The sequence below is a fragment of the Sylvia atricapilla genome, chromosome 2, assembly GCF_009819655.1.
Source record: "Sylvia atricapilla isolate bSylAtr1 chromosome 2, bSylAtr1.pri, whole genome shotgun sequence".
NCBI lineage: Eukaryota > Metazoa > Chordata > Aves > Passeriformes > Sylviidae > Sylvia > Sylvia atricapilla.
The window spans coordinates 113659021-113683947 of NC_089141.1; positions in this window are offsets into that span (position 1 = coordinate 113659021).

Consider the following 24927-nt stretch of genomic DNA (forward strand, 5'->3'; position numbering starts at 1 on the left):
TAAAATGTAAACCCGATGCAATCTCCGTGCTGCCCACTAGATGATGCAGCTGTACTGCAGAGAAACAAGGAATTGCAGGAGATCTATATCCAGTTGTAATCCTATTCACTGTATTGCTTTTTTAACAGTAAAAAGTAATGTCTTCAGTGTTATACCACGACTTAATCTAGAGAAATAGATTCGATAAAAAATAGATTAGTTAAAAAAATTTAAAAAACTTAAAAAGATCATTTTCTTCCTGCTGCTTCCAAGTGAGATTTGAGGTTTTGTGGCCTTTTATCTTCTCCCAGTTTTGCTGGATTTTAACTTGGTAGGAGTTGTTCGTCTCTCAGATTTCATCATTCCCTTTGGAATTTTCACTCCAGACAAAGTTCAGATCCTGGCACTGGATGGTCTTGAAGGTCTCTTCCAACCTTGATGATTCTGTGGTTCCGTGAGCTCCACTCTGAGGGTTTCATTGGTGGGATTGCAGTGGAGAAGCAGCAGCTCCTGAGTTTTATTCCTGCAGAATCAGAGGCTGGATGGATCTTTAAGGCAAATCCCTCTCAATAATGTCCTTGGATGGAGCAGACTGAAGCATTTCCTCTGACTGAGGTGATTTTGAAGAGAAACTTCAGGGTGAGCTCGTTGTGGCCTTGCAGGACCTGAAGGAGCTGAAAGGAACATGGAGAGAGACAATTTCCAAGTGATGGAGGGACAGGACACAGGGAATGGCCTCAAACTGCCTGAAGACAGAGGTAGAAGGAATTTTTATGGGAACTTTCAGTCACCTGGAATTAAAGAGGTCAATAATGATTCAATGAGTTCTTCCATGGATCTGGGAGAGAAAATTACCCCTGAAATAGGAAATGATGGGATTAAACATTCACCTGTTGAGACTCTTGGAGCATCATTTGGGAAAATCAGGGTGCATGATTGGCATGAAACCCTTTGTGGGTGGAGGGGCTTTGGAAGCAGGATGAGCAGAGGGCTGGAGCAGCTCTGCTGGGAGGAAAGGCTGCCACAGCTGGGATTGTTCAGCCTGGACAGGAGAAGCTTTGGGCTGAGCTCAGGGTGGCCTTGCAGGGCCTGAAGGAGCCCCAGGAAACCTGGAGAGAGACAATTCCCAAGGGCTGCAGGGACAGGACACAGGGAATGGCTTCAAAGTAGGATTTGATGGGATCTGGGGCAGGAATTGTTCCCTGGCAGGGTGAGGAGGCCCTGGAATAGAATTCCCAGATTTGCTGTGGCTGCCCCTGGATCCCTGGCAGTGCCCAAGGCCAGGTTGGACACTGGGGTTGGAGCAGCCTGGGACAGTGGGAGGTGTCCCTGCCCATGGCTGGAGTGGAAATGGATGGTTTTAAGGTTCCTTCCAACCCCAAAAATTCTGGAATTCTGGGACACACTGACCTAACAGAAACATGGAACGGGAAATGAGAGAATTCCCACCTGGGATCTGAGTCCACCTCCATCTGTGCAAGGAGCAGAGACACACCCAGATGGACCAGTACAACAAAAAGGCTCCAACATTAAAAAAAACCCAAAAAACCAAAAAAATCAAAAAAACAAAACAAAAAACCCACAAACAACAACAACAACAACAACAACAAAACCCCAAAAAACCCCCAAAAAACAAAACAAAACAAAACAAAACAACACAACAAAAAAACCCCCCAAAAAACAAAAAAAACCACCATAGGGTCCCTCCTGATCCCTCCCACACACCCTCTGCAGGTCAGACCACCCCCACCCAGCATCTCTGTCCCTGCAGAGCTCATCTGGTGGGAAGGACACCCAAATTCCCCCAAATTCCCCAAAATTCCATCTCTGTCCATGCAGAGCTGACCATGAGGGGACAAGGGACACTCTCAGCAGGAGGCTGGTGCCACTCCTGGCTGTACCAGCCTGCCTGGGCTGGCATCCAGGGCTTGTCCAGTAGAAGCCAACAAGGAATTTCAGGGAATTTGGGTGTCCTTCCCACGAGTTGAACTCTGCATGGACAGAGATGGAATTTTGGGGAATTTGGGCGTCCTTTCCACCAGATGAGCTCTGCAGGGACAGAGATACTTGGTGAGGGTGGTCTGACCTGCAGAGGATGTTGGGGTGTCATCAGGAAGGATCCTCTGGCTTTTTTTTTTTTTTTTTTTTTTTTAATGTTGGAGCCTTTTTGTTGTACTGGTCCATCTGGGTGTGTGTCTGCTCCTTCCACAGATGGAGGTGGACTCAGATCCCAGGTGGGAATTCTCTCATTTCCCATTCCATGTTTCTGTTAGATCAGTGTATCCCAGAATTCCAGAATTTTTGGGGTTGGAAGGAACCTTAAAGACCATCCAGTTCCACCCCTGCCACGAGGAAGGACATCTTCCACTAGAAAAACCAGAAAGTTGTGGAGAGCAAGAAAAAAAAAAAAAAGAAAGAAAAAAGAAAATAGAAGCAACACTGAAAAACCAAATCAAATGGCTAAACATTCCTAATTTCTAAATAAAATGTTTTTGTTAGAGAAAATGGGCAGAGGATTGTGAAACAAACAAACTCCAGACCTCCCTGCAAAATGAAACAGCGGGAAAAAAATGTTCTTTATGCACCCACATTCTCTGGAGCTGCCCCTCTGCTTTCCCCACTGGTTCAGGATTCGGATCTAAGTCAACAACAAGATGCAACTGTTGAATGTCAGGGAGGGGGAATTGGGAGTGTTCCTCAGAATTCCCAGAGCAGCTGCTGCTGTTGGGTTGTGTTAGCTAGAAAAAGACGCTGCTCCTCCTGGGAGGAAGAGACAAATTTCTGCAAATTCCGTGTTCCAGGGGCAGCAGGGCTGGGATCTGTGTGAGCCCAGCAGACAGCACAGAGGACACGAGCACTGAGACCAACACTGCTGGCAGTTCAGACATACAGGTGCAACTCAATGCACCCAAACCCACTGTCTAAAAGGGGAAAAGTCAAGACAGAACTGACAGTGAGTTATTTAAACCGTTCTTTAAACACAGATGGAGGGCCTGAGCTGTTTTTACCTGTCTTGAAGCTCTCTGTGATTAATAAATAATTGGAAATATGGAATATTACTGGTTCCAGCTGATTCCTAAATCAAGTGCTCGTGGCAGAAAGCTCCAGCCTCTTTTGCCCTCTTGCCCACTCCAGAACTGGAGAGAATCATTCCTTCCATTAAAGCCCTGAAATTTCTGAGGAATGATGTGGAACACAGATCCCAGCCTGAGTTATTGTTACCTGTCTTGAAACTCTCTTTAAGATTAATAGTTAATTTGAATTTTTTATTAATATTTATTCATTTATTTATTATTGATTGCAGCTGATTCCTAAATCAAGTGCTCGTGGCAGAAAGCTCCAGCCTCTTTTGTCCTGTTGCCCACTCCAGCACTGGAGGGAACCATTCCTTCCATTAAAGCCCTGAAATTTCTGAGGAATGATGTGGAACAGAGGTCCCAGCAACTCCTCCTTTGTTTATAGCCAAGAACTCTCTGGGATGCTTAAGAGAACATGAAAACCAGTTCCTTCCCTATTACTGTCAAACAAACTTCACCTCCCCGCTCGCGTCCCGTGGGATTTGTCACCGGCAGGAAGCACGAAAACCCAACCCTGTGAGTACAGAACTTCCAGTCACTTCAGAGGGAGGAAAAGAGCCCTTTCATCATGCTCAGTTTTCTCCACTGCTTTATTTCACTTAAGACATCACTCACTACCAAATGGTCTTTGTCAGGGGTAATTGGCAAACGCTGGAGGCGCTTTTCGAGGCTGTCTGGATGGAAAATCTCAAAGCTGTTGTCTGCACTGAAAGCAAATATTGCATTTGATCTTTTTTTTTTTTTTTTTTTTTTTTAATGATTCCTGCAGACATGATGTATGTCTGCATTCCTCAGCCTGAGGAATTCTCACTGTTTGGGTTTCTCTGCCTTTCAGTGACAGGAAGTAGCACTTCACCCTCATTTCGCAGTATCGTCTGAGAATTAACCACAACACAACAGTAATGTACATTTTCTTCTGGTGCTTCCCAGAGGTCGGCTTTTATTGGCCATTTATTGTGGTTTTCTCCTCGGCAAGTGGCGGATTGTCTCAGTGATAGTGTTGCGTTTCAGCTGGGTTTGTGTTGAAAGAGGTGGATTTCTTCCTGGTGGCTCCTTCCTCAGTGATGTCCTGCTCCGAGATTCCCGCGCCATAAATCAGCTTTTCCCAATTGCAGTTGTACAAATGTGGCACTGCCCTGGTCACCTCTGCCCCTGAGGGTTTTGGTCACTCAGGGAAAGGACAGACAGAAGGTGACCTTAACCCTGTGGGTCATGACTGCAGAGCTGCTGTGGAATTGGGGCATCATGGAATTGTTTGGGTTGGAAGGAACCTGAAAGATCAGCCAGTTCCATGGGCAGGGACACCTCCCACTGTCCCAGGCTGCTCCAAGCCCCAATGTCCAACCTGAGCTTGGACATGATTCCATCCTCATGAGAAAGAATTCCTGCCCCAGATCCCATCCAGCCCTGCCCTGGGCACTAGGAAGCCATTCCCTGGCTCCTGTCCCTGCAGCCCTTGTCCCCAGTCCCTCTGCAGCTCTCCTGGAGCCCCTTCAGGCCCTGGCAGGGCTCTGAGCTCTCCCTGGAGCTTCTCCTCTCCAGACTCTTGGGAATTACATGGAATCTTCAAAGTGGAAGAAACTTTCAGGATCCCCCAGGGCCACCCCAGTGCCACCAGCATCAGCCCAAGGCCTGTCCCCAAGGGCCACCTCCAGACTGCTCCTGAACACTCCACAGACAGTGACTCCAAACCTCCCTGGGCAGCTCATCCCAAGGCCTGACCACTCTGCCAGGGAAATTTCCTTGCCCAATCTCCCCCCTGAGCCTCCCCTGGTGCCATTGGAGCCATTTCCTCTCCTCCTTTCCCCTTGGGACACGGCAGGAGTGTCTGAATCTGGCAGATTTGGAAAAGGGGATTTGTTAATTTTGCTGCCTGTGCAATAACTCGGTGCAAGAGCACACTTAGTGCAGAATTCAACAATCCAAGTATTCTTTTTACTTTTTGTGGCTACTGAGCCACATCTGCCATGACTCTGTTGATTGTCACTCTTTCAGGATTCCCAAATTAGTGCCACATTAGAGGCTCCTGAGCCAGCAGCACGACTGGTGAACAAAACCATGTGAGATTCTGAGGAAAATTAAAGACAAGCTCTGACAGTCTTCTGTCCCCAAAAGTTTTGTGGGGCCTGTTTAGTGATTATCCTCCAGCAGTTACTGTTCTCTTCTTGTAAATCTTATTAAGAGTATTCAGGGATGTGTTGCTTCGTTTTTGTCACCAATCAGCAGAACATTAAATGCACAAAGAGCCCCTTTGTTCTTATCCCTTCTGCTGACATGAGGAGCTGAGAGCTCCGTGATGTGGGTGAGAAATGATGAGGATTTTATTAAAAAAGTCTTTCCAGCAGAAGGAGAGAGTGGAATGCCAGACCCCACAGAGTGTCACTTAATTCTGACTTTGTGCAGAGCTGCACGGTCAGAGGAAAGGCAAAGGAAGCCCAGACACCCATGGAAATGTTGGAGCATCCAGCAGATCAGAGAATGATCATTGATCCCAGGATCAATGAGGCTGGAAAAGATTTCCAAGGTCATGGAGTCCCAGCTGTGCCCAGTGCCCACCTTGTCCCCAGCCCAGAGCTCTGAGTGCCACCTCCAGGGGACACCCGCAGGGATGGGCACTCCAAAGCTCCCTGGGCAGTGCCAAGGCCTGAGCACCCTTTCCATGGGGAAATTCCTGCTGCTGGCCGAGCTGAGCCTCCCCTGGGCCAGCCTGAGGCCGTTCCCTCTGCTCCTGTCCCTGTGCCCTGGGAGCAGAGCCCGACCCCCCCGGCTGTCCCCTCCTGGCAGGGACTTGTGCAGAGCCACCAGCTCCCCCCTGAGCCTCCTTTTCTCCAGGCTCATCCCCTTCCCAGCTCCCTCAGCCCCTCCTGGGGCTCCAGCCCCTTCCCCAGCTCCTGCCCTGGACACGCTCCAGCCCCTCCAGGGCTCTCCTGCAGGAGCCACAACTGGACACAGCCCTGGGGCACAGAGGGACAATCCCTGCCCTGCTCCTGCTGGACACACAATTCCTCACCCAGCCCAGGGGCCTCTTGCCCACCTGGGCACCCCTGGGCTTGTGTCCAGCCCCTGGCACCAGCACCCCCAGGGCCTTTTCCAGCTTTTCCAGCCCCTCTGCCCAGCCTGGAGCTCCACGGGGCTGTTGTGACCCTTGCTCTGGTTGACCCTCACACCAATGGCTCATCCCATGGATCCAGCCTCTCCTGATCCATCTTAGATGTCCTGGCCGTATTCCAGCCTCTTCTTCAGGAATGGATTTACCCCATTTACAGATTTATTCTTCACCTGAGCCATTTGGAAGTTCAGCGGCAAATTTAATTTGGGGATTTAGTTGCCTGCAGGGTGTTAGTGTCACCTTGGGATAGTCACTTTGTGCTGGGTGAAAATGCTGGTTGAGGGCTCAGCAAGAGCCAAAAAATGAATGAACAGAACATTTTTTGCTCCTTTTATAACTCATAGATATGAATTCTTTTAGACAGGTATAATATAATACAATAAACATAATAAATATATGAAATGTATCAAATATAATAAATATAATAAATATAGTATAGTATAGTACAATACCATATAATACCATTTATTACCGTATAATACTATATAATATAATGTAATGTAATGTAATGTAATGTAATATAATGTAATATAATATAATATAATATAATATAATATAGTGTTGTATAATATACTATATTATATTATATATGAATCTACAATAATATAAAACAATATATAATACAATAACATATAATAATGTATAATAAATATTATAATAAATATATAAAATAAAATAATATAACACAGTATAATACAAAATAATTTAAATAATGAAACACACGCTGCTTTGGGCATCGCTTCTTGAACCCAGCAGAAGTAAAGAAAAGAACAGAGAGTGAAGTGATCCCTGCAGAAATTAAGATTAAAGATAGAAATTCCCTAAAGTTTGGGAAAATGGACAAATGGGGCAGGACAGGGTCATGAGGGGTGCCTATAAAATCCTGAATAGCACGGAGCAGGCAGATAGGGAAAGCTGAAATCTTCTTTCCCAAAACACAAGCAGTGGGGGGTGCCTGGTGGGATTATAAAGCCCAAAAAACAAAAGGGAAGAGCTTTTCCCAGCAGTGTGGACTTGGTTCATTTTAGAGATTTATTGCCTCAAGATGTCCTGGAGGCCAAAAGAAGAAATGGTTTCCAAAAGGGTCGAGACAAGCACAGTGCCAAAGGTCTGGATGCAAACTGGAACAAGAGCATCACTTTGTTTTAGGCTTTTCCCTGGGGTCTCAGTCCTGGACAATGTCCTGGCTGGACACTGGGATGGGTTCTCTCCGTTCCCACCCGGAATTGGCCTTTCTCTCTCTGTTTTGGGAGGCTGCCAGATGGTTTCACCCTCAGCCCTGATGCTTTTGCTGCTCCCTCTCTTCGAGTTGTGCTCCCACTAAAGGTGTGTGGGAGCCCCAGGTTGGGCACTGGGTGGGATTTCCTGACTGGAGACAATCATGGGATGGTTTGGGTTGGAAGGGAAATTAAGGATCATCTTGTTCCAACACCTTCCCCTATCCCAGGCTGCTCCAAGCCCCATCCAGCCTGGCCTTGGACACTTCCAGGGAGAGGACATCCACAATTTCTATGGGAATTTTGTGCCAGGGCCTCCCTGGCCTCACAGGGAATTTCCCTGTACAAATCCCTGGGTCTGCCCTAAGCTCCCTGACTTTTAAGGCCAGGCTTAACAACTGCTCAACACTTTTATTATTTCAGTCTCAGGGAGCCTTTCTTGAGGAAAATCCTTTCTGGGTTTGCAAGTCAGACTTAGTCATGATGAGCTTTTAAGGGAAAAGCACAGGCACTGGGTCCTACTTCTTCAGCAGCACGTAATTTAAAATCCTACAGGGTTTAAAAGAAAAATGTGATCTGTTTAGTGGATTTTAGTGGTATTTCAGGACCTTAAGATCCCCATCATCCATCTCAAAACCAAGTGGTGTTTTATTTCTTCCTTATAATCCTCCAGATGTGGTTCAGTGTCTTACACAGATTTTTTTTTTATTCCTTAATTTAATTCTTTTTTTAAGAGTAAAGGCTAAGGAATATTTGGGTTAAAACTCTTGGTGTGCATGGCTTGGATTTGGTGCTTCATCACTTATCTGAAGCCAAAAAATATTTTTAAGAAGCTCTTGTAAGGCTTGCAGGAAATGTATGTGAGCTCCAAATGTCAGGTCTGGAGGGAGTTGAGAAATATTGCAATTGTTTTAGGTTTGGACTTGTGTGATTCATGACGTGAATGGGGGTTTGTGCCTTTTCCTGCTCTCCTCAGGATCCTTTTGCAATTCCTCTGAAATAAATTTCTCCTCTTTGCGTAGTCCCGCTGCTGTTTTAAGGCAAAAGCAAATCATCAAATATGGGATTTCAACTGGGGTGCCAGAGAGGGAACAAAGCAGGGAATAGGATCAGAAAAACTGACTTTTCCCGGGTTTTTCATGAGGAATTCACTGTGAGAATTGGAACAAAGCCAGTACAGGATCCTCTTATGGCTGTAGGGAGGGCAGATCCCAAAATCAAGGGATTTTGATTGAGAGCAATGAGAGACTTGTCTTTACAAACAAACTCTGGGTCTGCTGCAGATAAAACCAGCACTGAGAGACAAAAGAAACAACGGGAAGGATCCCACTGAGTGATGAAATGGAAAAGAAGATATTTGCCTTTACAAACAAACTGTAGGTTTGCTGGTAAATGGAACTGGATATTGAAAGGTGAAAGAAACAATGGGGAAAATGCATAAATTCCGTAAGAACTAAAAATTAAAAGGGAGGTTATATCTTTTAATTTTTATAAAGGGGAATTTTAGGTATTAGGCAGTCCAGGAAGGCTGTAACTCTCAAGTACCTCAGTCAATGGAGAAAGAGAGAGGGAAATGTGGTCAGGGAATTGGGATAAAATAGGAGGATAAATTTGGGATAAAAATTTGGGATAAATTTGGAGGCTGTGCCCTCTAAAATTGGAGAGACCCCAGGGGAAATGCCCCATGGCCTCTCCCTTTATTGGAATAAAATCAAAGGACTCCTCTGTGTCCTTTTTGGACACAAACCTCTGGCGTTTCTGTCTAACAGCATCATCCAGCCCCATCATCATCATCATCATCATCATCACCCCGTGTCCCCAGTGCCACATCTGGACACCTCTGGAACACTCCCAGAGACGCTGACTCCAAACCTCCCTGGGCAGTTTCATTCCAGCGTTGTTTTTTTTTTTTGGGCGGGATAAAAGCCCTTGGAGGAGGGATGAAAATCACCTTTTGTGGTGTGAATCACCCCATTACAGGGCGCTGTTCGCTCTCATCAAATATCCGTGATGCAAGAGGGGTCAGGGCAGATATTTCCTTATCTCTGGCTTTGTTTGAGGAGCAAACCACAGCCGTGTTGGGATAAAACAACTTGAGGTTTTGATAGCGCTGTAAACTCCTCTGCCAGCTCACCACGAAAACCTCAGCGCTGATACGTTCCTGCAGAGGAATTAAAACAAGTCCTTGGCTCTCGCTGAGAGGTGTAAAGGAGCTGCAAATCCACGCTGGAAGATTTTTCCCAGCATGGTCACGCTCCCAGGGAGATGGATCTGCTTGGAAAAAAAAAAAAAAAAAAACAAAAAAAAACAAACCAAACCCCCAAAACCCAAAAACCAACAAAACAAAAAAAACAAATCAACATTAAAAAAAAAAAAAAAAAAAAAAAAAAAAAAAAAAAAAAACAACAACAAAAAAAAACAAAAAAACCCCCAAAAAACCCAAAAAAACCCAAACAAACAAAAAAAACCCCACCAAAACCAAAACAAAACCCAAAAAACCAAAAAAACCAACAACAAAAAAAAACCACCAAAAAAACCACCAACAAAACCTCCCCCCCAAAATAAAGAACCCCAACAAAAACACCCCCCCCCCCCAAAAAAAAAACCAAAAAAAACCCAAACCAAACCAAAACCAAACGAAAAAAACCAACCACCAACCCAGCTGGAGTTTTCAAAGCTTTGCCCAAAGAAAATCAACATTTCAAGAGCCTGATTGTCTTTGGCACCTCGGAGAGCCCAAAACAAAGGTGATTTTATGGATAATTCACCCCAAATCAGTACAGAGCCAAAGAAATGCCTTAAAATAGGAGTTTTACAGCTTTTTTTCCCTGTAAGGATAATTTTTATTACACTTCTGACTGGTTTCTAGAGAATTGTATCAAGGGAATAAGACAGGGTGTGTGTGTGAAGGCTTTTGTGCCAAAATACTTGGGAAAAGCATCCTGCAGCACTGCTCTGGGATGCTGGTGCTTTCCCAGATATTTGGGATATTCGTGAGCTCGTGGATTTGCAGGAGTTGGTGCCCTGAGCCTCGTTCTGTCTTGTTCAACCTGTGCAGGGTCCAGGTGAGGGTTTTTCCAACTAAATCATGACTCCATCACATTTCCACGTTGGACACGAGCTCTGCGTGAATCACAAACCAACCACTCCAGTGTGTTCTGTTTTTCCAGGACGTCTTCACTCCCTGTGAGCTTTTAGGGTGAAGTCTGGAGGATTTGGGCACTCTGGATGCTCACCTGGCACTGAGCACTGCAGGGTTGGTCCAGCTGGGCTGGGTGAGGAATTGTGTGTCCAGCAGGAGCAGGGCAGGGATTGTCCCTCTGTGCTCCAGGGCTGTGTCCAGTTGTGGCTCCTGCAGGAGAGCCCTGGAGGGGCTGGAGCGTGTCCAGGGCAGGAGCTGGGGAAGGGGCTGGAGCCCCAGGAGGGGCTGAGGGAGCTGGGAAGGGGCTGAGCCTGGAGAAAAGGAGGCTCAGGGGGGAGCTGGTGGCTCTGCACAAGTCCCTGCCAGGAGGGGCAGGGAAAGGAGGAGAGGAAATGGCTCCAATGGCACCAGGGGAGGCTCAGGGGGGAGATTGGGCAAGGAAATTTCCCTGGCAGAGTGGTCAGGCCTTGGGATGAGCTGCCCAGGGAGGTTTGGAGTCACTGTCTGTGGAGTGTTCAGGAGGAGTCTGGAGGTGGCCCTTGGGGACAGGCCTTGGGCTGATGCTGGTGGCACTGGGGTGGCCCTGGGGGATCCTGAGGGGCTCTTCCCACCTTGATGCCTCTGTAATTCCGTGTGATTCTCCCAGGACAATCTCACTTGTGAACACAAATTAATCCTCATCCTGGTGAGTCAGAGATCCACCTCCCTACCCCAGGTCAGCTCCTGCTGCCCAAACACAATCCTCGCTGCCCCTTTGGCAATTCCTTCACGAATTTCTTGCTGCCAGCTCAACACCACGACTGCATGTGTGGTCCTGATCCCATTCCCTGCCCCCTGCTGCAGTTTCCCTGGGATGCACAGCTCTCCACAGCTGCCCTGGGAAGGAGGATGTGCCATCCAGGGAGAGCTTCCTCTGCTCCATGTGCAGAGAGCTGAGAGCACAGGACACCTGTGATCCTCCGCTGCAGAAAACCCCCACAGGTCATCAAAGACCTTATCATCAAGGAGGATTTTGGTCTACAGAGTGGAAGCCTGCAGTTGTCTTCAAATATTCAGGAGGCGTGGTGCTCATATTCCTGCAGGAGGAGTGGGAACAGATGGAAACCTCAGCACAGGAAGAGGAGCTCTGGCCAGGGTGGCTTTTCTTCATCCTGACACATGTTCAGCGTGGTGCTCTGCAGGCTTGAAACGCTGGGTGGGCCACAGGAGTGGCTGCTGCTGCTTCAAATGTTGCTGAGGGTTTTTATTTCTTTCAGTTCAGCTTGAAGAAGTTCAAGTTTTACAGTCCCAAGGTGGGAGCTGTTGCCAGTGACAGCCTGAAAAGTGCAGCATCTTCTCACAGAGAGGACAGCGCCTGCAGAAAAGGGCAACAGAGCCCTGCTGGTTGTGAAAAGCAGAGAATTACAGAGTTCTCAGGGTGGGAAGAGCCCCTCAGGATCCCCCAGGGCCACCCCAGTGCCACCAGCATCAGCCCAAGGCCTGTCCCCAAGGGCCACCTCCAGACTGCTCCTGAACACTCCACAGACAGTGACTCCAAACCTCCCTGGGCAGCTCATCCCAAGGCCTGACCACTCTGCCAGGGAAATTTCCTTGCCCAATCTCCCCCCTGAGCCTCCCCTGGTGCCATTGGAGCCATTTCCTCTCCTCCTTTCCCTTGGGACACTGCAGCAGAGCCTGACCCTCCTGGCTGTCCTCTCCTGTCAGGAGTTCCTGTCCGTATTTTGTTTCTATTCCCTCAGAGGGGCAGTGCACCCTTTTTATTTTTTTAATTTTTTTTAAAATTTATTTTTATTTTTATTTTTATTTTTATTTTTATTTTTATTTTTATTTTTATTGTCATGTTAAACATGGCAACCCCTTGAGGGCTGTGAGGAGTCTCCAGGATGGTCCCTCCCATCCCAAGGGCAGGTTCCTCCAGAGCCAAAGGGCTGAGATGAAGTTCAGGTGAGCTTTAGAGGGACAGTCTGGAGGTGGCCCTTGGGGACAGGCCTGGTGGCACTGGCGTGGCACTGGGGGATCCTGAGGGGCTCTTCCAGCCCTGTTGGTTCTGGAATCCCGGGATGCTGAGATCCCCTGTTCCACAATCTCTGCTGTGCCTCTCAAACCACAGAGTCTGACAGAGTTCAAAGGCAGGAATCCCCTTTCCACTCTCCCTTTCCTTTTCCCTGAGCTTCAGGCAGAGGGAGAAAGCAACCAGGTCCATTTTCATTCCCACACTTGGGAAGGAGCTGTAGCAGCCGGGCAACAAAAGCTGCAAACACAAAAGCTAGGCAGGGCTCCCAACCCGCTTGGTAAACCCAGCGCAGGTGGTGGAAACCAAACCTGAGCAAACATCCCCACTCACCGCGGAGAAATTCATTGTAGGAACGTTTGCTGTGGGTGGTTCACACAGCTCCTGCCCTTTGCTGGGCAAACAACCCTCCCTGGGACAAAAGGAAAAGGCTTCCCAGGAATGATTCTGCGTTAATGAACCTCGCAGATAATGTTATCAAGCTCTCGATTTTTTCTGCCATTATGAATTTTTTTACGCCTTTCTGGGTTTTCAACTCAACGTTGGCGCCGCTTGAGGAACTTCAGGGTTTAAGGGTGGTGATTTTTTTCTCAGCCTGAAGGTTTTTGGAGACTCCTCAGCAGCTTCCCTTTGTCCCCCAAAATTGCATTTTGCAAAGGAGGAAGTTTAGTTGGTCGGGCAGCAAACCTGAGCTGATTGTGGGGTAAATAAATACTATCTTCAGCTCCCTGATTTTTTCTCCATGGATTTTGTGCAGCTTTTTAGTATTTGTGTGTCTCAGTTTTCCTTTGTAAAACTGGAAAACTCCACTCTGAGGACTGCAGAATGACCCATAGGAAAAATAAATGTATTGTAGATGGATATTTCATTCTGCAAGTAGGTTTTATTCAAGGAAGGAATAGAAATTTTGCAAGATCCCACCAGCATCAGCCCAAGGCCTGTCCCCAAGGGCCACCTCCAGACTCCTCCTGAACACTCCACAGACAGTGACTCCAAACCTCCCTGGGCAGCTCATCCCAAGGTCTGACCACTCTGCCAGGGATTATTTTCTTATCTTATTTTATCTAATCTAATCTAATCTAATCTAATCTAAATTTTATCTAATCCTAATTTCCCTGATGCTGTGGCCTCTTCAGGAAAATAAACCATTTGTTTGAAATAAGCCATTATTTTTAGTAAAGGTACAGCAGATGTTTCTCTGGACATTTTAAAATCATAAATGTCTTTCACTACTCCTTAGAGGTGCTGCATTTTTGGACCTGCCTGAGGTGACAAGGACCTCTGCAGGATCAGAACTCCAAAGTCCCCTCTCCCTCTTTGCCTCCCACACCAGAGGCAAGGTGCCACCTGTGCTTTGGGTCCCTCCTGCTCCCAAATCCCACAATGATCCCAAACCCCACAAAGATCCCACAAAACGATGCTCTGCTGCCTTTCCAAGAACTTTGTCCAACATCTGCCAAACATCTCCCTGCTCACAGAGGTGAAAAAGCCAGAAGGTTTTAACAGGAATTATAGAACTCCCTGGGGGATAATTCTTGGGATAATTCCTTGGGCAATGGAATGGTCTGCCCAGGGAGGTGATGGAGCCACCATCCCTGGATGCGTTTAAAAGAACCCCTCAGTGCTTTAGTTGAGGAGGAGGTGTTAGGTCAGGTGTTGATCTCAAAAAGTCTTTTCCAGGCTATTTCACTCTGATTCTGTGAATTCCATCTCTGCTGCCTGAGGCACTGTCAGAGCCAGAGTTTGGAGATGCCCTCACACCTTTTTTTAAGATGGAGAAAAACAGGCTCCTTAAAGTTTGGATGAGGAGAAGAAGAAATTCCAAAGTTTGGAAGATGGAGAAGAACAGCCTCTTCCCCAAAGCACCTCGGCCTTCAGGGCTCTGCTCCTCTCACTGATTAATATTTTAAGGTTTGAGCTTTCTGCTGAGAAACACATTCACAGGAGCAAAGCTGGAGCTCCAAGCGCAGTGCATCTCATTTTGGAGGGACCTTCCTGGTTTTCTGCAGGGCTTGGTGCTCTGGGAGCAGTGTCAGCCCAAAGTGGTGGCAACAGCCTGTGACACTGGTGACACTGCTGGTGGCACTGCCAGTCCCATGTCCTTGGTGTGCAGCACGAGTGGGGAACACGAGTGCATCAACAAATCATCAACAACAGCCCCAAGAACCAGAAAAATCTACAGGGCTCCAGGAAGGTGTTGACCACCCCTGAACTCCTTTTGTGGAATAAAACCCTTTTCTTTGGAGCTCAGACATGGATAGACTTGGCTACTCCATCAGCTTTTCCTAGAAATGACTCCTTAATAGTGATGAAGGGGATTTTGTGGTGGAAATCATTATCCTGGTGCTTTCAGTTTTCTCTTTGCTGTATCCCAGGTTCTGTGGTGCCCAGGGCTGCAGCTCTGAGCTCACAGTCAGTGTCACTCAGCTCTGCACACAGCAGGGACACAAAACAAATCCTTCTCCTGCTGCACACCAAGGACACCTGGGACAAGTTTTCAGGCCCCAAAGCACAAACAAGGGTGGGCTGAGGAGAGAGAACAAGAAGGATGGGACTGCATCACCTGGGGCTGGAACTGGACAATTCAACCCCAATGTGCAAATGGAACAAAACTTACAAAAATATAAGACTTTGTGGCCATTTGCCCATTTTGTGTCCATTTTGTGATCATTTTGTGTCCATTTTGGGTGTAGCCCTGGCCAGGCTCTCGTCCTGCCCAAGGTGGATCCTAAAGGGCTTTTAATAAATATCTACTTTATTCTCTGAGCTCTGTTCAGTCTCTGCTCCAGCTCAGCCTTCCCAAGGCAGCAATCTGACCTCGCTGTTATGTCTAGAGGTGACAAAAGATAAGAGAAAAGGAGGAGGGAAAAGGAGGCTCAGGGGGGAGCTGGTGGCTCTGCACAAGTCCCTGCCAGGAGGGGACAGCCGGGGGGGTCGGGCTCTGCTCCCAGGGCACAGGGACAGGAGCAGAGGGAACGGCCTCAGGCTGGCCCAGGGGAGGCTCAGCTCGGCCAGCAGCAGGAATTTCCCCATGGAAAGGGTGCTCAGGCCTTGGCACTGCCCAGGGAGCTTTGGAGTGCCCATCCCTGCAGGTGTCCCCTGGAGGTGGCACTCAGAGCTCTGGGGACAAGGTGGGCACAGGGGGACTGCCTGGGCTGGGAGGGCTTTTCCAGCCTCAATGAAAATGATTTTGTGAATTCTATGAATTTCAGGATTTAAAGAGAGATGAGACCACAGGGAGACATCTTAAAACATGATTTATTGCTCTTCTTCTACAGTTTCATGAAGGGTGAGAACGTCTTCACCGCCCACACCAGGAGCTCATGGGCAGTGGTCACAAGTTACAAGGGGTTTTAAAGGTTTATTAGCCAATAATGTACTGCCACACAGATAATTTTAACTTTCACCCCAATGGCCAATTAAACTGTACAACACGTCCTGCTGCAATGCGGACTTTTAAAATCAAATCCTACAGTGACAAAAATCCTCCAGTGACACAAAATCCTCCAGTGACACAAAATCCTACAGAACTACACCTTAAAACTTCTTATTACCTTCGTAACTACTTCTATATCTTAAGTTTTAAACCTTAAGCTCTCCGCCACCCAGCTTAATGTCTCTGCTTGAACTACAAATCCACATTCTTGATTTTGATCTCTAAAGCTGGAAGCCTTTTCCAAGACCTCAGGTCCAATCCTGTATTCTCTGCTGTATTTGGGCCTGAATGCACCAGGTTTTGAGCATTTTCTGTGCCTGTGATTCCCACACGTGTGAATTCCCTTCTCCTGGGGCTTTCACTCTAGCTGCATGATCCTCTGTGGGATTTTGCCACAATCGTCCCAAAGACATCACAGCAAACACGGAGCCTGGGATTTCTCCAGCACTGGATCTCAGCCCCTCAACAACCCTGCAGATCCTCCAGGTCCTTTCTCCATGACCTCACCCCAAATCCACCTTCCTCCTGCTCGGGTGGGGTTGGTGCCCTGCATTGTTCCCTATTTTTTTTGCCCTATTTGCCCAGCTGGTGTCAGCTCCGAGCTCTGTTTGGATTGCTCAGATTTGCCTGAAAGGTTTGCCTATTCCAAGAAACCACAATGATTGAGTCAGACACGAAGGAAAGCGTTATGATGAATAATCAGGGCATAATCAATGAGCTCCTTTTTTTTTATTTTTTAATTTATTTTTTTTTTTTTTTGCGTTATAAATGATGACGCTCGTACTCCGCAGCTTTTAGGCAGAGCGTGGGTGTGACAGCTTGAAAAACAGTGTCGAGCCTGACATGAGACCTGCCAGCTCTTAAATGAGGTAATTAATGACCTGCTAAGCATGCAGATTTTAAATGTCAGGTGTTTTTTTTTTGCTTTGGGAATACCTCGGGAGTAAAAAAAAAAAAAAATTTGTAATTTATCATTCCGGGAGGAAAAACTGGGAGAGAGGATGCACGAGAGCAGTGAGGAATAACAGAGTTATGGCAAACATGCTTTGTGCTCTTAATAGGGAAATAAAAATCAAACCTCCCTCCGAGATTCCTCTCACCCCACATCCTCTTCACATCACTTTAGAGGCTGACAACTTTATTTTTGTGGACGTGGACTCGCTGGATTTCGATTTTAGGGTCTTGTCCTCCAGGCCAGGACCAGCTGCTTAAAACTGAGGCTCAGAAGAAGAGCAGGAATTAATTTATTCTGCCAGATGTCAGTTGCTACTCTTGCAATATCTGAATTTGTGTAGCCCTTCTTCCTGGGCTTGTGTTATTAAAAAAAAAAAAAAAAAAAAAAAAAAAAAGGACAGGTTTCAGTTTTAAAAGAAGTTTTTGAGGCATCATTTTTCAGCTGTTTGCCAACTGAGACACTGAGCTGGGCCTCACTCCCTATTGCAGCTCTGAGATGTTTTGAGCTTTTTATTTTTTGGGTACGAGATGAGAAATGGATGAATTTGTTCTCCACAAAAGACTTTTTATTATCTTCTTTTGCTCTGTGGATTAAACCCAAACCATCCTGTGATTTTGGTGTTTTTATGATGTCGTGTCTAAATGGGCAGCAAAAACTCTGATCCTGCCCCTCCAAATAAAAAAATAAAAAATATACAACAAGTGATCTGTGACAGCTTTTGGAAATCTGTAAATTTAAGCTTCTGATGGCTGAAATAAACACCTGGAATAATTCCAAATGAGGGTTAATGTGTCACTGGCAGAGTGTACAGAGACTCCCTGCATTGTCTCCCTCAAACAACCCTGAGCTGGTGTTTTGGTACAGTAAATCTCACCTTTGATACAGGTTTGGAGCCTGAAGGTTGAAAACAAACAGGGCACAGCAAAGGAACACCTTCATCTCCCAAAGGACAGCCAGAACACAGGGAGAAGCTCAAAAGGACTGAGCAAAAACTGGTTCCCAAGTGCTGTCCTAAGGTCGTGTTTACCCTGTGAAATCTCAGGATGAAATCTCGTTTTGATGCCTTAATAAATGAAAAGAAAGGAAAAAAAAATGTCTGAGGTGGTGTTTGGAGCACTCTGTGCCAAGAGTCCTGATCACTGAGAACCGACTTTAATACTTTAATCCTGGTTTTAAACCCCAAAACGTTCAGTTTTGTTTACACGTCGGTCTTGCGTGGTTCATGCAACCAGCAAAAGTGGCTTTGGCCAGCTCATTATCATCAGATTTTTCATAATGGATTGACACCCACTTCTTGCAAGTCTCTGGGATATTTTCTCCTCAGGGCAGAAGAAAGGATGGGAATTTGCTTCTTTCGTCTTTTCCCAGCAGCTGGAGCTGCCCTGATCCATCAGGACACTGGGATTCCTCCAGCCCCAAGCTTTTATCACCAGCATCGAGTCACTTTATTGCCTGGAGTCACAGAGGAGAAAAAAAAATAAAACCCCAGCAGTAAAATAAACCGCAGAAACTACGAAAGTGGAGGTGTCCCAGAAGAGATGTGATTGGATCCAAAACATTTCAGGGGAGTTGTGCTGGCTGCTAATTGTGGAAATACTGGAATTTTCAGCCATGCCAATGCAGGATGTTAATTCACTGTGAATTCCTGTCAGCTGCAGACGCTCCCAAAGCTCCACTGAGGTGAATAAGAGCATTCCCACTTCCTACTGCATCCCAAAATTGGCATCCCAGCACAGGAGAGAGCCCAGAGGAGGCTCCAGGATGAGCAGAGGGCTGGAGCAGCTCTGCTGGGAGGAAAGGCTGCCACAGCTGGGATTGTTCAGCCTGGACAGGAGAAGCTTTGGGCTGAGCTCAGGGTGGCCTTGCAGGGCCTGAAGGAGCCCCAGGAAACCTGGAGAGAGACAATTCCCAAGGGCTGCAGGGACAGGACACAGGGAATGGCTCCACACTGAGAAATGACAAGTTCAGGTGGGATGTTGGGAAAAAATCCTTCCCTGGGAGGGTGAGGAGGGATTGGAATGGAATTCCCAGATTTGCTGTGGCTGCCCCTGGATCCCTGGAAGTGTCCAACACCATTAAAATAAAAACCTTTGCCCTTTGTCCTGTCTCTCTCTGCCCCTATAAAAATCCCCTCTCCCTCCTTTTTACAACCCCTTTGAGGGTCTCCAAGGCTGCAGTGAGGACTCCCGAAAACCTCCCCTTCTTCCCCAGGTCTTTCCAAGCTGAATTATTTGAGATTTCTTTCCCCTCCTCAGCAGCAATCCAGCAGATCACCATTAACAGCATAATTAGCTCTAAAATGTGGCAGCAGCACCAGACGAATCCTTTTCCTGTTCCAGGCTGAAAGGACTCAGCACAGCTGAGGTTGTGTCATCCAAAAAGTGGCTGAACTTTGGGGAAGAACCAAAGTTCTTTTTGGGATTTTGGTGGGTTCCTCCTGCCTTTTTTTTTTTTTTTTTTTTTTTTGGTGAGGAAAGAACGAAACGAAACAATTTTTTTACACTCCAAATTTTTTCAGTGACACATTGGACTGTGACCACTGTGGTGAAAGCATGGGACATCACAGAGTGATGTTTTGCTGAGCTCATTTAGGGCCTTTAGCCCCCAGGGACAGCACCAAGGGTGACTCCCTGACCACCTCTGTCACCTAACTGAGCTTTACCTATTTATTACAACCCTTACAGCAATTTTCCGTGGAAAATAACCTCTGGAACCTCTCCCAAAAGTGGGTGAGAACTCCCTGTTGTCCCCTGCTCAGCCTCAAGCATTTGGGAAGAAGTTTGAGCCCCACCAGGTGTTTCCAGTTTGAAACAGAGCCTTGAATCAATGTCTGATGTCTTTGGATAAAGCAGGAGAAGCATCTTTGCAACAGATTCCAGATTTTTCTGACAGTGCTGGCATTTAAAAAAAAAAACAAAAAACAAAAAACAAACAAACAAAAACAACAACAACAAAAAAAAAAAAAAACCCCAAAAAACCCCCCACAAAACCAAAAAAAACCCCAAACCACTCTCAACTTTTTTCTCTGCATCAGCCTGCCACAGCTTCTGTTTGGTGCTTCCTTGCTGCTTTCTTTGTTGGCTTTTCTCATTTTCTCTGCTGTAATTCCCGATAAAACAGCAGAAGGAAAGCCAGATCTGTTGATCAGTAGCCCAAGTTCTCTCTCTCTCTCTCTCTTTTTTGTTTTCTTTTCCCCATATTGAAACCAAATGCTTTTCAACCAGGTGGTTTCTCCTCAGGATTAGCTCTGTGCTGATGCTTTGATCAACAGTGGGGGCTTCATTTTTGAGTCACCTGGTTCCCTAAAGGAGTTTAATTTCTTCCTTACTCACCTCTGGTGAAACCTGGGCGTTAACTCCACTTATCACAGATTTAATCTCTAACACCATTTGTTGGCGTGTCAGGGATTTCAACCAGAGAACGTTTTCTCCTGCACTTGTTTGAGGTACAAATTGTCTGGGAGCTATTTCCTATCCAGATTCCCCTCCACACAAATCCTGATTCTGTTCAGGCAGAAATCCCAGGGCTGGGGTTTTGCTGCTGTCAGAGTCAGATTCATAAAATCCTGGAAAAGTTTGGGTTGGAAAGGACAATAAAATCCATCCAGTGCCACCCCTGCCATGGGCAGGGACACCTTCCACTGTCCCAGTGATGCCTTCAGTTTTCCCTTTGCTGTATCCCAGGTTCTGTGGTGCCCAGGGCTGCAGCTCTGAGCTCACAGTCAGTGTCACTCAGCTCTGCACACAGCAGGGACACAAAACAAATCCTTCTCCTGCTGCACACCAAGGACACCTGGGACAAGTTTTCAGGCCCCAAAGCACAAACAAGGGTGGGCTGAGGAGAGAGAACAAGAAGGATGGGACTGCATCACCTGGGGCTGGAACTGGACAATTCAACCCCAATGTGCAAATGGAACAAAACTTATCAAAGTGTGACACCTCGTGACCATTTGTCCATTTTGTGTCCATTTTGTGCCCATTTTGTGATGATTTTGAGTCCATTTTGTGACCATTTTGGGTCCACCTTGGGTGTACCCCTGGCCAGGCTCTTGTCCTGCCCAAGGTGTACCCTGGAGGCATAAATACCCATAAATAAATTGATATTAAATACTCAATAGATATCTACTTTATTCTCTGAGCTCTGTCCAGTCTCTGTTCCAGCTCAGCCTTCCCAAAGCATCACCAGGCTGCTCCAACCCCAGTGTCCAACCTGGCCTTGGGCACTGCCAGGGATCCAGGGGCAGCCACAGCAAATCTGGGAATTCCAGCCCAGCCCCTCCCCACCCTCCCAGGGAAGGATTTTTTCCTTTAATTTCTCAGGTTGAAGCCATTCCCTGTGTCCTGTCCCTGCAGCCCTTGGGAATTGTCTCTCTCCAGGTTTCCTGGGGCTCCTTCAGGCCCTGCAAGGCCACCCTGAGCTCAGCCCAAAGCTTCTCCTGTCCAGGCTGGACAATCCCAGCTGTGCCAGCCTGGCTCCAGAACTCCCTGGCATCAATCTATGGCCTCTTGTGGAACTTTTCCAACAGCTGCAAAAATTCCTTGTGTCCAGCATTCCCGACCTGAATTTCCTGGGGAAGAAAACGTGGTGGAAATCGCAGTTAGATCCTGGTGCTGAGAACACCCAGAGCTGTGAGGTTGATCCCAGCTCAGGCCACTCCCTGAAGATCTGGACTCCACAATCCTCATGGATCCTCTCCAGCTCCTCGTTATCTGAAATTCTGTGCCTCACTTTATCGAAATTATTCCGTTTTTCATCCGCTGGAACAAACATCACCCTGAGTATGGCAAAAAAACCTCCCAGACCTCTGAGTGTGACAGCAGAATCTATTTTTCCCCATCTTTTAAGGCAGCCAAATCGTTGTCTAATCCTCACCTGAGGGCTAAAAGCCTTTCAAGGAGAACAAACACGTGTAAAATCAAACAGGAGAGGGCTGTGCTGCAGGAAACTCCTGGGAGGGAGCTCTCAGATGAGCAAATGTGACAGGAGTGTGAGTTCAGCAATAACAATATCCCCAATCAAAGGCCTCATGTGCGCTCAACCTGACTTCTGAAGGCCTTCAAAGAACCAAAAAATTGGCACATGTGGACACAAAAGGGCGTTTGGGAGGGTGGGGAGTGGCCTCACGTGCTCAGGAAAGCATCTGGCGGGGAAAATTTGAGAGGTTTCACCTTCCTGCCCTCCAAAAAAAAAAAAAAAAATTATAATTAACTCATTTTTTGCTTTTCTTTGGGGAGAGGATTATGTGGCGTATTTAAATGGGTGGGTTACCAGAGAGGTTTTTATAATAATAGATTTGTAGATCTCAGATGCTTCTTTTATCTGAATTCTTAATTGTTTTTTCTTTCCCCCTTTTACTTTTTTAGAGTTTAAATGCTCAGGGGAATCTTTCCACTCTCCTAAAACTGGAGTTTCTCCTGTTCTCACAGACAGATCAGCCTTTGGATTTGAGTGATTTTCAGGCAAAATCATAATAGAAATGCCTCAAAACAGCTCCTTTCCCATGTCTAGGAATTTCTGGAGGCTGGAGGAACCTGGATCCCCAAAGTCTCATTCATTTCAATTAATTCTTTTAAATGATGAATTTTCATGGGAACTTCCAGTCACCTGGAATTAAAGAGGTCAATAATGATTCAATGAGTTCTTCCATGGGTCTGGGAGAGAAAATTACCCATGAAATAGGAAATGATGGGATTAAAAACATTCACCTGTTGAGACTCTTGGAGCATCAGTTGGGAAAATCAGGGTGGATGATTGGCATGAAACCCTTGGTGGGTGGAGGGGCTTTGGAAGCTCCAGGATGAGCAGAGGGCTGGAGCAGCTCTGCTGGGAGGAAAGGCTGCCACAGCTGGGATTGTTCAGCCTGGACAGGAGAAGCTTTGGGCTGAGCTCAGGGTGGCCTTGCAGGGCCTGAAGGAGCCCCAGGAAACCTGGAGAGTGACAATTCCCAAGGGCTGCAGGGACAGGACACAGGGAATGGCTTCAGCCTGGAAAATTAAAGGAAAAAAATCCTTCCCTGGGCGGGTGAGGAGGGACTTGGCTGGAATAGAATTCCCAGATTTGCTGTGGCTGCCCCTGGATCCCTGGCAGTGCCCAAGGCCAGGTTGGACACTGGGCTTGGAGCAGCCTGGGACAGTGGGATGTGTCCCTGCCACAGCAGGGGTGGGATGAGATGAGCTTCAAGTTCCTCCTCCCAACCCAAATCCATATGATTTTATTATTCCTGGTCTGATCCCTTTCGTGATTTTAATTTCATTCCCCCAGGACTCATTCTCTTGCCCAGGTTCCTCCTGGAAGACCCATCCTGGAAATGTTCCAAACCCAGCTGATTCCGAGGATCACAGAACCACTAAAGTTGGCAAAGACCCCTCCAATCATTGACCATGAATAAACCTCTGCCAGTCCCACCACCAAAACCTCTCCCTAATCCCCAAATCCACAAATTCCTGCAGAATTCCTCCCTGAGCTCACAATTCTACATGTTGGGTGCAACCCATGAAGGACAACTCTGCCTCAAACTTCCATCCAAACATGGTTGGGATGGATTTTCCCAAGATTTGTGGACGTGGATCAGGTTCCAAATCAGCCCCCAGGGGTTTAGATCTGGAATTGCTGATATCCACAGCCACACATTTGCCACTTTGGTCTTTTTGCCTGTAATTTGTTTACCCAAGGAATTGTGCATTTTGCCCCGTGGGTCCCCGAGGAAAAATCATCTGGGAAGCAGCTGGAGCATGGAAGTGGTTAAAAAAAAAAAGCAGATGGAAATGTTCTGGCTTTTTCCATGAAATAAAAGCAATATTTAAAAGTGAAAAAAAAAAAATAAAAGGAAAAATTAGTTCTGCTGAAGTAGAATTTCTTCCACTCAGGCAGGGTAGATGCCAATTTTTAATTTTAATTATTAATTAAAATATCTCATTTCCGGAGTTTTAAGAGGTTTTAGACTAATTTCTGAATCCTTAAATGACACAAGCAGTTCTCACTCTGTACCACAGAGATCTCAATGGTTTTACACCTGCTTAAAAAGCAGATTTTTTTATTAATACAGCATCAAGAATTTCACATTCCCTTTTTGACCATTTTTGTTGCGTGGGATCAGGGAAACTTTATTTTTATTATTTTTAATGGCCTTTTTTTAGGCAGAGAGATTTCCCATCTCATGGATTTTTTGCAGGAACGGGTTAATTTTAAGCTGGAACAAAACCGTGATGAAACAAGGGAATAAAATCCAGGTTTTTTTTCGCTTATCCTCAGATTTAAATGAGTGTATAGGAACTCATTCCCGAATTTTTTCCTGCCTTTGCGTGCTGCGGTCACTAGATGTTGCTGCATGTCTGTGTCAGCAGTGGCCTGCAGGATTTTACAGGTGCAAGGAAAGAACATTTCTTTCCACAACCACATAAAGAGAGATTTCACAACATTTATTAATCCCACGAATAAACCAACCCCCATTTCCTTCATTTCAGGATAAACCTTTCCCTATTCATGGACTCGACGGAACAAAGTAGGTTTTTCTTTTGCTCCAAACTTGATTTTTATATTTCTTAACACTTCAGATATTTAGGAAAAAAAAAAATCTCATTTTTTTCCTGTAAAAAACCAAGGTTTTAGGCAAACAGCCTAAAATTATTTAGTTATTTAAGCACAACCTTGCCCTGGTTCTGAGGTGGGACCAAGGGAATTCTCTCCTTTCTTCCAGGCTCTTAGAGAGTCAATTTTTCCTCCTGGGATTTTTCCTCAGTGTCTTCCCAAGAAAACCATGTTTAATACTCCCAGGATGAGAACTGATGGATAAAAGCAGATGCAAATAATTAATTATATAACTTAACAATAATATTAAATATATATTCATAATAAAAATACAACAATATAAAATTATATTTTATACTTTGCCATGCTGTATATTATATATAATCATAAAAATAATTATTACATCTGTATTTTAATGCATTCAACATTATCTATGATAATACATAATTTTAGTATAATTATATATGATGTATT